General features: G+C 34.0%; 1 long non-coding RNA gene across 1 annotated transcript; it reads right to left on the bottom strand.

Annotated features, from left to right (window-relative positions):
- Positions 1–39: 39 nt before the first annotated feature.
- LOC120195415 lies at positions 40–14,290 on the bottom strand. The gene is made up of 3 exons (XR_005523048.1): positions 14,278–14,290; positions 4,812–4,813; positions 40–175 (listed from the first exon to the last, which is right to left on the bottom strand). It is a non-coding gene; the product is annotated as an uncharacterized LOC120195415 (long non-coding RNA).
- Between the last annotated feature and the right edge of the window lie 1,323 nt (positions 14,291–15,613).

Raw genomic sequence — 15,613 nt, 5'->3', positions numbered from 1 at the left:
AGTACAAAAGAATCTAATATATACATATATAGTTTCAGTTGGATAGATATATGCAGACAGAAACTTTGGAAGTTTTGTCCCCACACCAGAAAGGAGCCATTGGGAATGGGATTTGTATAGCTGCATCTAAGCAATGATCTTTTGAGGAAGATGGGCTGTGTATTATGGTGTTGGTCTCACGTCGCCATCCTTTTTTTTAATAGTAATAGAGGTATTTGGGCCGTATTCTTTGGTCCTATATTGAATGCAAGTGGGGATCGTATAATCTAATGTAACTTTCATGCCTAAAAGCTTTAATTCATCATATTTAACATTATAAATTCGATTAAAATTCATGTATAATTTGTTAGATAAAATATTAATTCGAGAAAAATAATAATAATAAAATAAACATTATGAATTAACCGAAGCAAAATAAAAATAAAAGAATAAATTATTACTCGTATGTAAATATAGAATCAGATGAATAGAGTCGGATAAAAAAAGAATTTTTGTTGAGGCATGTATAAACATTTTTCCTTAAGACAGATTCGTCATCTCCTTGGTGTTTTGAGTGACGTTGGATTTCAGTCTCTCACGATACAATAACAAAGGACCACAACAGTAAGCACAACAACAGTGATCAGTTGAACACAATCTTGTTTTCAGTCTCTCACAATACAATAACAAATGATCACAACAGTAGTGTTCAGTCGAAAACAATCTTGCATTTCTCTATCACTAGAAAGAATGAAATTAAAATGAATTTTCTAAGTCTTTTACTATTCAAATATTATGTCTAAATTGTGCCTTAACTAGTCTATATATAGTTGAGGAGAAATGAGTTTAAAGGTTAAGACCATTTGATGAAGAGACTTGGACTTTGATGAAGAGAATTGTTAGAAAATTAACAGATATGATTGAATGGATGCAGCTTTAAACTAAGAAATAAGTTTAATCAACAAGAAATAAATAATTATTTTTTCAACAATTCTCTTCGTCAAAGGTTAAGCCTCTTCATCAAATGGTCTTAGTCTTTCAATTCATTTCCTCCTCACTATATAGGCTAGTTGATACATAATTTTGACATAACTTTGTAATAGGAAAACATTTATAAAATTCTTTCAAACTTATTCTTTCTAGTGATAGAGAAAGATAAGATTATGTTTGATTGATCATTATTGTCGTGTTGACTATTGTGATCATTAATTGTTATATCCTAAGAGACTCAAGTCTAATACTCAAAACAACGAAGGAGGATAAATTTATTTTAAGAAAACTATTTAATAGTATGAATGATACAATATTTAAAGTTCAGCGACATACGAAATAGTTTGCCTTCAATAACATTTATAATTAAACTCATTATTGATTTCACCTATACAAATAATTGATCCCAGCACAAAGGAGGGTAAAAAATGATGCATTAATGAAAAAGGAGCAAATCCACATCACCATAATTTGGAATTATAAAGGTTTCTTAAATGAATTAGGCAACAAGTTGAGGCAAGTCAAAGGCCCTAATGGCTAAATGGTCTTATTTTTAGGGTGGGGATTGATAAAAGACGAAACCAAAGACCATTGCAGATATGATGACAGCCCCCACCAAAGTCATTCCACAGTGGCATTATGCATAGGACACACTGCCCATTCAACCTTTTTTTATCTGTTTATGAGGCCCTTATTCCTCACTCAATCAACCTTATTAATTACCCAAGATTCACTCTGATAATATTTATATTAACTTATAGTTATTGTATAGGCTACAGTGCCATGCAAAAAATGGGCCAAAAGCATGTGAAAACCCCAGTGAGAATCCAATTGCGAGAGGGGGTCAAACGGGAAAGTCCAATAATAAGAGTTGTGATAGCGAAATTCAAAACTCTGATGGGAGAGAATCTTGTGGGGAACCATATGCCATTTCTGAAATAGGCCTTATCGATGACCTAATCATTTTTGAAGTTGTCCAGGATCCATTGCATAGTCCCTTTAATCCGGTAGATGTCACAGTTAAAGCTACCAATGTAGAAATAACCCGCCCTAGTGCTCGTCAGCTCAATAATGGTATTCCCTCAAGTCAAGAAGTAAGAGGTAAGACCATAAAGAACATAGAAATGCCCTCAGAAGGGGAATATTTGAAGTTTTGAAAATGTAAGCCCATACCATACAAAAAACGAAAGAAAACAATTTTGTTAGATATATGAGCAAAAGTCAAAAGGAAGAAAACTGATTGCAGGGATAGTTCTTCAATCAACTTGCCTTCCCAGATCTTCTCAAGTGGATGTCCAGGTGGGAGAATTCTTTCTGAAGCGGAAACTATTCTTGAAGTTAGTAGAATACTGGGAGTCAATTTTGATGCTCCAGATGATGTAGTTCTTAGTCACTTACAGGAGGTTGAAGAAGTGGAAATGCAGAGAAACCTGAATAGTGGCTAGTGTGAAATGTTTTTCTCTGTGAGTTTTCTTGTTTAAGCATGATTTTTATTTTATAACATGGAATGTAAGAGATCTTGGCAGGGCGGAAAAGTTGAAGGCTGTTAGGAGAGTCATCTCAACTAGCAAAGCAAAAAATATTTATTCAGGAAACCAAGTTAGTTATACAGAAGCATTGGTTAAGTTTCAAACTTTGGGGAGCAAGCGAAGGAAAAATGGTGTTCTCTCCATCGATTGGAGCTTCTGGTGGTCTTATATCCTTATAGGATGAGAGCTTCTTTCAGTTGGAATCTACCAACATCAATAACATATTCATACTTCTGATCGGATCTATTCAAGAGTTAAATTTGAGATGTGGTCTTTTAAATATTTATGCTCCCACGAAGCAAGCAAAAGGAGATCTTTCTTGGAAGGCTTGTCTGAGATGATCGAAGCCCTTAAGTTGCCATTGATAATAGGAGGAGACTTCAACCAAGTCTTTTCGAGCTCGGATAAATTTGGAGGACCAACGAATATTCACGCTGCTAACATCCTAATGGAGTTCATACAGATAAACAATTTGGTCGATCTTCCTCTATCAGGCAGCTCCTTCACATGAGAAAGGTCCGGATCGGAACCAAAAGCTTGCAGACTTGACATGTTCCTAATATCTCCAGAGGTTTTAATCTTGGTGCCTTTTATAACTAAAAAAACTTTGGCCAGAGGTACGTCAGACCATAATCATGTGCTGCTAAAGATTGAAAACCAAGGATCGAGAGCTCGATCATTCAAATTTTTCACTCATTGGCTAGAGGACCCATATTTTTGTGAAATCAACTAAGAGGGTTATTGAAGAAAACTATGGAACAGGAGTGGGTAACATTCTCCAGATAGTTAAATTAGCCGCAAAGCTTTGGGCTAAGGATGTCAAAAACAAATAGTCTATGTCTATCAGCGACATTGAATCGAAAATCGAAAAGTTAAAAGCGGATCTCCTATCATCTCTGATCCAGAGAACGTCTGATTGACTATCCAATCCCACATAGCTTCCCTTTGGACGAGACTTAGAAGAGAGGAACGAGAATGGCTCAAAAAGTCTTGCCTTAAATGGTTTAAAGATGGTGACAAAGAACACCAATTTTTTTTCATTCGGTTGCTTCAATTCGAAACAGTTGGACCTGAATTTGTTCAAACTTCAAAGTTTTCAAAATAATTCAAAGTTCAATAAACTCGAATTTGATCACAAAACTATTTTATGGGTACGTAGTATCGATACTGTAAGAACAGTATCGATACTACATGAATAGTGGCGATAGTATAGATATGTTTATGTGGTACTGATACCAAAAGTAAGAGAAGTATCGATACTCTCTAGATAATATCGATACTACCAGATGTTTTCCAAATAACTCAAATTCCAAAATGAAAAATAAGTATTGATACCCAAGGGGTACCAATACTACTTTACATGTAGTATTGATACTGGTCAAGCCCAACGGTCTTTAACGGTTATTTTATTTAAAAATTATAAATATAGTACTGATACTCATTAAAGGAGTACCGATACTCCTTGTCCTGGGCAATTTTATTTTGCAGAAAATTTATCCCCAACAGCTCCAAATCATCCCCAACGGCTAGAAACGACCACAGTCTCATTCCAACATATAAAACAAGTTGATGACACTTGAAGAAGTGTTAGAACACCTATCCAAGCAATCAAACACAATAGAAGAGTTTTTCATTCTTATTTTTCCTTTCTCTTGTAAATATTCTTGTTCTTGTGAGCTTAATTCTTGTAAACACCTACCTTAGAGAGGTTTTCTTGTTTACTCTTTTTATTCCTTTTGTAAAGGAGACTGATTCTATCTTAGCCATTGAAAAGATAGGGAGTGTAAAGGTTATCTCTTGATCTTGTAAAAAATAAATTAGTAAATTTGTTAGAAAATCCTTAGTGATAAGCTAAGGTAATGGATGTAGACTTGGTTGACAAGTCGAACCACTATAAATCCTTGTACTAATGTCTATCTTTTTAATCTCCTTACTCCCTAATCTCAAAAATCAATTCAACCCTTCTTGGAAAATCATTCGATTAATCATTGAGCTTCATTCGAAAAACCCAATACTTTGCCTTTCTTGAACCATTTTCGCGGAATATATAATAAGATTTATAAGTTGTGAGTGAAATTATTTGATGTTGATAAGAAGAAGCTGAATGTTGAGTCTGCCTCAGGTTTAGAAGCGCCATTCACAGTGGAAGAAGTTTGGTCAGCTATAGTTTCAGTAGATGGCTCAAGAGCTTCTGGCCCAAATGGATTTAACCTGATTTTTACAAAAAAAAATTGACACTCCTTCAAAGTTGACGTGATGAATTTCTTTAATGACTTCCACCAAGGGGAATTAAAGGATACCTCATTAAACTACTCCTACATTGCTCTCATTCTGAAGAATCCTAATCCGAAAAGATTTGATGATTTCAGACCTAATAGCTTGGTGGGTAGTCTTTATAAAATTCTATCTCGAGTTCTCTTGAAGAGACTATCAGGTTGTATCGGTGATATTGTTAGCAAGACACAGTTCGCTTTTATGCCAAACAAACAAACACATCATTGATTGTGTTTTAATTGCCAATAGGGTGATAGATTATTGTAAGAATAGCAAAGAAAAGTCGTAGTATTCAAAGTAGACTTTAAAAAGGCTTATGATACTGTAGATTGGGGTTTTACAAAAGATGAGTTTCGGGGACAAATGGAGAAATGGATTAAAATGTGTGTTTCTATCGCAACCATATCAGTGTTGGTAAATGGAGCCCAACATCTAGTTTTAAGATAAGTAGAAGTCTGCGGCAAGGATGCCCACTTTCCCCACTCTTGATCTCATTGTGGAAGCTCAGTTCACTTTTGCGGAAAGCAGTCGATTTCGGGCTAGTTAAAGGTTTGTCATTGGACAACAATGGCTTGGAAATTTCCCACATTTAATTCGCTAATGATATTCTTCTTTTCTCAGAAGCATCCGAGAACAGTGTCTCTAATATCAAGAGGGTTCTTCAAATATTCGAGATTTCATCTGGACTCAAATTAAATATGCAAAAAATGAAGCTGATGGGAATAAATATGGAGAGTAGTGTTTTGGACTCATGGGCTGGAGCGATAAAATGTAATACTGAGGCGTTTCCTAGTAGCTATATCGGGCTCCCATTGGGCCATCGACGCAATTCTAAATCGTTGTGGCAGCCTATCATTGAAAAATTTCAAGCCATATTGGATGGGTGGAAAGGTAAAATGCTCTCTTTTGAAGGAATGTTAACTTTGGTAAGGGTTGTCCTATCAAATTTACCAGTTTATTACACTTCTTTGTTCAAATTGCTGAGGATTATTGCGACCAAACTTAATAAAATGGTAGAAAACTTCATTTGGGATCCTTCGTCGAATTGACCTATTCATTGGATAAAATAGATAATATAGTGAAACCAAAAGATTGTGGAGGGTTTTGGTTTCTATGATATCCTTATTCGAAATAGATCGCTTCTCAACAAATGGTTGTGGAGATATGGTTTCGAGCCAAATAGTTTATAGAGAAAGAAGATTGATGGAAAAAAGGGTGATGCTTTGAGCGCCTCCTTCCTAATCCAGTTAAGCGTGGTAAAGTTTCATGGATTTGGAAAAATATTTCAAAGCCACTATTCAAATCTAATGGCGTTTTATGGGCAATTTAAAATTAATCCTTGGTGATGGTCAAAGAATCAATTTTTAGGAGGATCCTTGGGCTGGGGAAGCCCCACTTAAATATATGTTCCCCCTGATTTTCGCACAAACAAAGAAAAAGTTTGGTAAAGTTAGTGAGTTTGGGTTCAAAGCAAACGAAACATGGGAATCTGTGGTGAACTTAATAGAAACTTGTTTGATTGGGAGGTAGTTCAATGGAGATTTTTCTTCAGATTCTCAATCAAGCTGCTTCAAACTCATCATTACAGGACTGCCTCAAATGGTCTATAAGTTCATCGGGTACTTATTCACCTAAGGCTTTCTATGAGATTGTTGTTTGAGATGGGGAGTCTGCTGACCACATTTGGAAATATGTTTGGGCAGGATTGGCTCCTCCGAAAGTGGAGTTTTTTGTTTGGAGAGCAATCCAAAACCGTGTCCCAGTAAGAGCTGAACTCTTGAAGTAAGGTGTACGCAACGTAGAAAGGGACAAGTGTGCATTTTGTGGAACAGTAGAAGAACAGGCATACCTCTTTTTTGTCAATACGAGGTTTCATAGATTGTCTGACATGAGAGGTGAAAATGTTGGAGTGTTAATCTAGTTATGTCGAGAACTTTAAAAAATCTTCTCCTAATATGGGAAGCATTATCACCAAAACTATCGATGAATCCTCCATGGCAATTAGCATTTTTCGACATCGTTTGGTCCCTTTGGTTAGCTCTCAATGGGGTGATATTCAACAAAAAAGCTTGGGAGGTAAAGAGTATCGTGGATTTAGTGACCCTGAGAATTAGAATTTGGGCCAAAAACAATAGTCAGAGGTGATTATCTCTCTCAATGACTTTACAAGATGCCCATCCGCAATATCTTTTACTTTGCACATGCAAAGCAGACCATCAAATGGTTCTTGGATTGCACCTTCATTAGGTAAATTGAAATTTAATGTGGATGCAACAGTTTATGGCAGCGTTGGTGAAGCTAGAATAGGAGGAATTCTCCATGACCATAGGGGGAAGTTACTTATTCGTTTTTATAGAAACATCAGAATTTGGACCCCTTAAGTGATTAACTGATTGTTATACTTGAAGCGTGCCAATTATTCTCCTTTTTCAAGTGGGATGAGAATGACATCTTAATAATCGAATCAGACTGCCTTAAAGCGATAAATTGGATCGAGAACCCCAGTAGCGCACCAAAGCATTTTGAAGGTTTAGTCGAAAAATGTAGGGCGACTACTTAAGTCGGTCCTGAAAAGTTTCTTTTGCTTATAGAGAGAGAAATATAGAAGCACATGACCCATCTCAAGAAGGTGCTCGAGGAGTTTTCCCTTTCGTGTGGATGAAAGTTCCTGTAACTAGTTGATGGTGTCTTGTAGTTTTCTCCGTGGTGTGAAAAGGTTTTGCAAAGCCGTGTGGCACTTTGTTCAAGCCAATGATCCTCTTTGCTGCCTTATAATTTCGAGAGTTTGTCCATTTAATGTTTACTCACCGTATTAGTGATCAAGTAATAATTAAAGGAGAGGTTTGGCTGTATAACTAATTCTGATCAGTGCATATGACTAGCTCCTACATGAGGCTTTAGAAGCTTGGATGGATGGAAAAGACATTTACACCCAAATTGATGTTTGACCTTGGAGTTGCAGTAAGTTTATGAAAGGATGGGTAGTTTAAGGTGTGTGAAATTTGGTGAAAGTGGGAATCACTCTGAATAAGAGTATTATGAATACAGAGGTTTCCAAGCAAAGTACCTCTGGTTAAACAATCGATCAGATTTGAGTAACAAGGTATTGTTGTTGAGCTACGATAGTTTCTATTTAATTGAGGATGTATAATTGATAGTGGATGTTGAAGGAAGATCTTTGGAATGGTCTGAAGGATTGATCATTGGCCCTTAGTAATTTAATTCATTGTGGGCTCTCTGATATGGAATTTTTGTGGTTGTGTTTGTAAACTAGCCTTGTTGCTAAATCTTGTCTATTGTTAGAGTTCGCGCTTATAACTTCTAGGTGCGCACAACTCTTAATTTTTATTAATCATTCATGTGTGTATTTGATTCATTGTGGCTTAGGTTGGGACACTCTTTTTCCTCCACTTAGGTTTAGAGAGGTTATTTAATGAGGTCTCTATCTCAGCTATCGTCCTGGTGTGGCTTGATAATGATAATAAAATAATTTGTTTCCTTTAAAAAATGATGCTCCATATATTTTCAAATTAAACTTCTTGGCAATGCCCACACAATTACATCATACATAATTGTCGATGCCACCGATGTGTAATCGGTCGAGATGCAATATTCATCGTATATTGTTGCATTTCATTGAAGTCTAATACAATGTTATTATAAGTCAGTGCTATCAGATCAGACAATTATTCTAAAACGCTGTCAACATTTATAAGAGTAAAGAAAATGAGAATGAGCTATAGGATAATGCTTTACTTACTATATTCATCTTATGTACAATCAACTAATGTATTTATATATTTTATTAACAACTAAATTGCTACTAACAACCTAACTAACTTCTACTAACTTTCTAACTAGTTTCTTACACCCCCTCAAGTTGGAGAATGATTAATGTCTTTCATTCCTAACTTGACCTTCAAACGTTCATGTTGGTTTTTCCCTAGGCCTTTTGTGAAAATATCAATCTATTGTTCTTTAGTTGAGACTGCTGGTACAAACAACCCCTTTTGTATCTGCTCACGAACAAAGTGAAAATCGATCTCAATATGCTCGTTCTTTCATGATACACCAGATTTGCTGCAATGTGGAGTGCAGCCTGATTATCACAATACAATGTTGTTGGCTCATGGTGCTCAATTCCAGTTCCTTAGTCAATCCTCTCAACCAAACTAATTATGCTATAGTAAATGCCATACACTTGTATTCAGCTTCAACTGATGATCGCGAGATTGTGCTCTGCTTCTTAGACTTCCAGCAGATGAGAGAGTCTCCCAACTTAACATAACTAGTAACAGAACGCCTTGACATTGGACAAGCAGCCCAGTCAAAATCACAAAATGCAACCAAGTTGGGCTACTTTTGACTGAAAACAAAATGTCTTCTCCTGGATTTTTCCGAATATATCACAATACGCATAGTTGCTTCATAATGAACTTTCTTTGGAGCTTGCATAAATTGACTTAAAAGCTTAACAACATACATTATATCTGGGGCAAAGTATATGTTAAGTAAATGAGCCTTTCAATCAATCTTTGATACATTCCAGTATCTTCTAAAAGCTCATCAGAATGATGCTCAACGTGCATATCATACTCAGATGATGTAAGCTTTTGATTCTACTCAATAGGAGTAGAAATACTACGTGCATTCCCCAAACCAGAATCTACAATGAGCTTTAAGGCATATTTTTGTTGACTTAGAATGATTCCTTCTATAGTTCGTACAACCTCAATGCCTAAAAAAATACTTGAGTTACCCCAAATCTTTCATCTTAAAATTCCTGTGAATGATGTTTTTCAACTCTTCTATCATTCCACTATCATTGCCTGTGATTAAGAGATCATCCACATAAATCACATTATTACTAATTTTCACCCTATCGTTTGTGAAAAACGAGTAATCATAAAGGCTTTTCACATAACCCTAGCTGTAAGGGCTTCAATCAACTTTAAGTTCCATTGATGAGATGCCTACTTCAAACCATATAATGATTTGAGCAGCCTGCATACTCTAAACTTCCCCTGGTTGCGAAAAACCATCTGGCAGCATCATATAAACCTCTTCATGAAGATCACCTTGTAAGAAAGCATTGAAGACATCCATTTGATATACTCCCATCCAAACATAGCACCATGGCAATAACAGTACGAACAATGACTTGTTTTGCCACAGTGAAAAAGTATCATGGAAGTCAATACCTTCACACTGACTATAACCTTTAGCAACTAACCAGGCTTTAAATCTTTCAATTAAACCATCAAAGTTATACTTGATCCGGTATACCCATTTGCAACCAATGGGTCATTTATTAGGGGTAGATCAACCACTTTCCAAGTACCATTCGCCTCTAGAGCATGAATTTCATGTGCATAGCTTCTACCCAGCGTTCATCACGAGCTGCCTCATGGTAGGTTTTAGGTTCAATAGAGATAAGGAAGAAACATCAAAACTGGTGTTTGTAAAGATAAATGAGGAAAAAAAAAAGATGATTAGAAGAAGAAAGTGTACATGCTTGCTGAAGTATAAGAAGAGGATTGAGAAGGACAAACAAAATTAGATAACGGGAAGGTGGTTAGTAACCCGAGTAGAATACCATAAAGGAGATGAACTAGATACAATGGCTGACTCGATAACCGAGAAGATGAATGACATGAAACAGGAATCGAGGCTAAACCAAAAGCTATATTTTAAGCATTTGTAGTTTCAGGGTTGCATGAAAACTTATGCACATATGAAGACTCATCACGTGAATATGCATTGTTACAACTAGAATATGAAAAAATCTTGATCAAGGTCACTAGGCAATGTCGAGATATGAAACAAAGGAGAATTTTTAACTGGAAACTGAAAAAAAATAGACTCATGAAATACCACATCACGATTAAAAAAGGGGATTTAGAACTTAAACTAAAAATGACATAACCCTTCTGCACCAACGAATATCCCATAAAACCGAAGGAACAGACCTAAAAGAAAAATTTTCATGATTGTTGGGGATAATAGCATAACAAAGATACCCAAATACTCTAAGATGTGAAAGACTAGACACCTTCCCTTAAAGTATTTGAAATGGTGTTTTCCATTGAAGAACCCTGGTTGGCAGCCTATTAATTATGTAACAGACAATTTGAATACATTCACCCCAGAATTTAATTGGAACAAAAGACTGAAACTTAATAGCACGAGCAACATTAAGCAAATGCTGGTGTTTTCGCTCAGTAACCCAGTTTTGTTGGGGCGCATGAACACAAGAACTTTGATGAACAATCCCTTGAGAATAAAAGAAAGCACTGCCTTCATTACTAAAGAATTCCCAACCATTATCACTTCTCACAGTTTTAACTTTACAGAAAAATTATTGTCAACATAGACAAAATGATTGTTTAAGGGTGGACAAATGCATCACTTTTGAGTCTAAGTAAAAAACACCCATGTCATACGCGTATGATCATCAACAACAGTTAAGAAATATCTATGTCCAATATGTGTTGAAATACGATACGTTCCCCAGAGATCAATGTGAATAAGAGAAAATGCAGTTGACTCACGAGAATCACTCATAGGAAATGGTAAATGAGTTTGTTTAGCAAGTGGACAAACACCACAACTTTTAACATGATCAACATTAGACAAATTGCTATGTAACTGAGACATTTTATTCAAAGTACTCAAAGAGGTATGGCCAAGTCGTTCATGCCATAGTACATCATTATCTGATTTAACAAGTAGAAGACAAATAAGAATTTTTGCTGGAAATAACATGACAAACCGCGAGCTGGGTGACTTTAAAATGTAGGAACCTTAGCAGAAATAAAGTTTCAGCCAAAGAAGAGGTTGATCTCCTTCAATATTCAAGACACCATGTTAGCAGTAGATCCCTTATGCTTAGTAAACTTGTAATCAGAGGATACCAATTAGCTTGTAGCACGTTTCCTTCTTATGTCCTTTGATATGACAATAATCGCACACTCCATTGAAACTTTTCTTGACTGAGTGCTAGAGTAGAATGCAGTAGGTTCTAAACATTGGCTAATATTCATGTATTTTGACGCTGATCTTCCTCTTGAAAAAGCATGGAATACGCTTGATTTACAGAAGGTAAAGGTTTTAACAACAATATTTGATTGTGTACCATAGAGTAGAAATCATTCAATCCCATAAGAAATTGAAAAAGTCGTTGATGATGAACATGTTTCGTATTCTGCTGAGAAAATTCACAGTTGCACACAGCGAAAGGAGCAATAGCATATATTCATCCCAGAGCAATCGCAAGCGTGTGTAATAAACCAAAATGGAAGACGTACCTTGAGAATGAGAAACAATTTCTCGATGCAGAAAAATAACACGTTGAACCATCAATCTTATAAAATGTTCTTTAAGATCTTCCCAACACGTAATGCATTTTAAGCAAAAACTATTCCTGTTGAAAGTTCTTGACTAACCGTATTCAAGATCCACGAAAGAAAAATGACATTGGAACGCTCCCATTATGCCAAAAGATATGGAGAAGACCTTCACGAGAACAAGTTCCATCTATGAATCCAATCTTGTTCTTGGATAATAAAGCAATGCGCATGGATTTGCTCCATAGATTGTAGTTTTCCACACCAGTTAGCTTATCGTTCCCGGAGTGTCTGAAGGATAAAGATAGCGAGTATGATTGTAGTCAATTTGAGTTGTCTCCGGTTAGACCATGATTGTGCAAAAACAAAGAACAAGAAAGATAGCAATTAAACCAACTCACGAAAACAAACTACCGGAAACAACTGCCGACGATGGCCTTTGATACCATGTCAACATTTATACGAGTAAAGAAGATGATAATGAGCTATATGAAGTAATGCTTTACTCACTATATTCATCTTATGTACAATCAAACTAATTGATTTATCATATTTAATTAACAACTAAACTGCTACTAACAACCTAACTAACTTCCTAACTAGCTTCTTAACATACGCATTGCGATTGGCATGTAATGCTCTAGTAGTATCACCATAATCAATTTAACCATAGTGTCCTTTTCATCAAAATATTTTATGAATTTTCATAGTTTGCATTCAACGATGATATTCTTGAATAAAAAAGTTTTGTAATCATTATTCTTCATTGGTCATTATCATCTTACGATTGTGGTCCGTCAATGAATGAACACACCTAATTAATAATTTTATTGTCAACAACGTTAGAGATAATGTTGAAAATCTTTAAAATAATGACGATAATGATCCTATTAAAGACAGTTTTTACAAAGAAATCTTACTCATAATCGAAAATCATTGTACCGTGGATACACTGATGAGTTTGATGTCATTGATTAATTTAGTCTCAACTTAATAGTAAAACGATTTAAATATTTATAAATCATAATTAATATTGTTATAAGAATTTGTTTATCTTATTCAATTTTAATAAAGTTTTTTTTAACCATGGTAACTAGATTTCATTAATAATGAAAGTAATCAAAATTACATGCATCAAAATATAGAGAGAAATTTGGAGACAAGTCACAAAAAACTCATACAAAAGTAAAAACTAAACCTAAAGAAACGAAGAAAATAAAATATTCAATTGAGAATGACGACCAACGTCAAAAGCCAATAACCTCCAAAAATTCCTTATCTCTGTCGAATAAGACACTTTACAAAGTGATAAAGGAGCGGTGAGCAAACCAAACAATTTGACAGGCTATTTCTCTACACAATTCTGATTACATCGGCAAACAACATTTTACCAAAAGAGGGGATCTAACTATACATGAACACCGACACACCACTCTGAAAATAAATGTCATGATGGGTTTTGTGTGAAAACCAAAATGGTTCGTAAAAGTATGCGAAAAATGTACCAAAACCATATGGATTATGCCACAAGATCAGAGAAAACGCGTGCTCAAGAGCAGAGAAAAATGTGTCACAAGAATAGAGATTCTTATAAAAATTAAAAAGACTCGAGAAAAAGAAAAGAAAATAAAAGACATAATATAAAAAAAACAAGAGAACTAATAGTCACCGACTGTCGGAAACCATATTAAGATTAGTATGAACAAAAATTAAAGAGAAAGAAAAATATGACACAAAAATATTGAAAGAAAATTTAATAAAAGTTTTAAATAAAACAAATGAAAATATTATTAAGATTTAAACCACAACTAATAAAGTTATATATAATTTTTTATTATAACTACGTAGTCCTTTTACTTTTACCACCGATAATTCAATTTTTAATCACACCACTTAACTATTTAATTTGTTCAATCAGACCACTAGACGTTAATATTTGACGAAACGATGACATGACAGTTAAAAGAATTGATATATTTCTACATATAGTCCTTAATATTTATATATTCTCTCAATTGGTCATAATTTAAATTTAATTTAATAAATTAATCATTCAATTAGGATCTGACATGTGTCAGTACAGGAGCATGACACGTGTCAATAAATAATTAGAGAATTTTTTATAATTTAAATTTTTTTCTATCCAATCGGGAGGCAACACATGTCACCTCCAAATTGGATAGAAAATAAAAGAGATGAAATTGCTCTTAGGTGAAACCAAACCTTGGACCATAGGGATGAGTAGACAAGCTCGAACCACTAGGACAAACCCCTCTCCAGTTACAAAACTTACATAATTTTCTATATAGTTTTTACTATTCTGAGCTTATTTTCTACCAAACGTTCTCAATATATAAATTTAAAAGCTTTTAAAATTTATTTTTATTTTTTAATATTTTTGATGAATAATATTTAAAAAATATTTGTTATAATCAGCAGTAATTAATTTATTAATAGATTAACTCTTGAATCAAATATTAAAAAAATTAATTCTAATTTATTTGCTTTTAAATTTATTTTTATTTTTTAATATTTTTGATGAATAATATTTAAAAAATATTTGTTATAATCAGCAGTAATTAATTTATAATAGATCAACTCTTGAATCAAATATTAAAAAAAATTAATCTAATTTATTTTTATTTATTTTCTTTTACCATTATCAAGCTTTAAAAGGATAAATATAATTTGTTGTAAGTAATAAACCACCAGAGATGTTTCTTGCAGTGGCTCGGGTGTTGTTTATCAATCCTTTGCACATTGGTTTGATTCCACCCAAGAGCAAATTCTTCCCCTTTATTTTGTATCCAATCGGATGGTAACATGTCACCTCCTGATTGGATAAAAAATTATTTAATTAAATAAACTTAAATTAATAAAAAATCCTCCAATCATGAATTGACACATGTCACTAACAACACATGTCATGCTCCAGTACTAACAATATCATATTCTGATTGAATGATAATTTATTAAATTAAATGTAAAATATGATCAAATTGAAAGAATATATAAATATTAAGGACTATATGTAGAAATATACCAATTCTTTTAACTGTCAGGTCAACATTTCGTCAAATATTACGACTAGTGGTCTGATTGAACAAATTAAATAGTTAAGTAGTGTGAGTTATAAAATTTGAAAGACGGTGACAAAGTAAAGGGAGTACATAGTTAAGTGGTCAACTGTATAGTTTACCCTAAATTTTAATATATTGACGAGTTAAGGACTAATATTTTGAACCAATAGTTAACGAAACTGAATACGAAGATATTTTAGAAAAGCACGTTATAAATATATTTTTTATTAATTCAATAACTCGATAACATAAAATATAAAAGAATTATCAATGAGAAATTATTTTAAAATATTGATATTTCATGTCTAAATTTCATGATAAAAAACATATTCATATATAAGGATGAAAGACAGGTACAATTAATGAATTTTGCATCGTATTCATGCCATTAGGAAGAAATAGATATAAGTTTAAT

This window comes from Hibiscus syriacus, unplaced genomic scaffold (assembly GCF_006381635.1).
Source record: "Hibiscus syriacus cultivar Baekdansim isolate YM2019G1 unplaced genomic scaffold, ASM638163v2 tig00117012_pilon, whole genome shotgun sequence".
NCBI classification, from domain to species: domain Eukaryota; kingdom Viridiplantae; phylum Streptophyta; class Magnoliopsida; order Malvales; family Malvaceae; genus Hibiscus; species Hibiscus syriacus.
The sequence above is the reverse complement of the archived record's forward strand: the minus strand, read 5'-3'. Positions and strand labels throughout refer to the sequence as shown.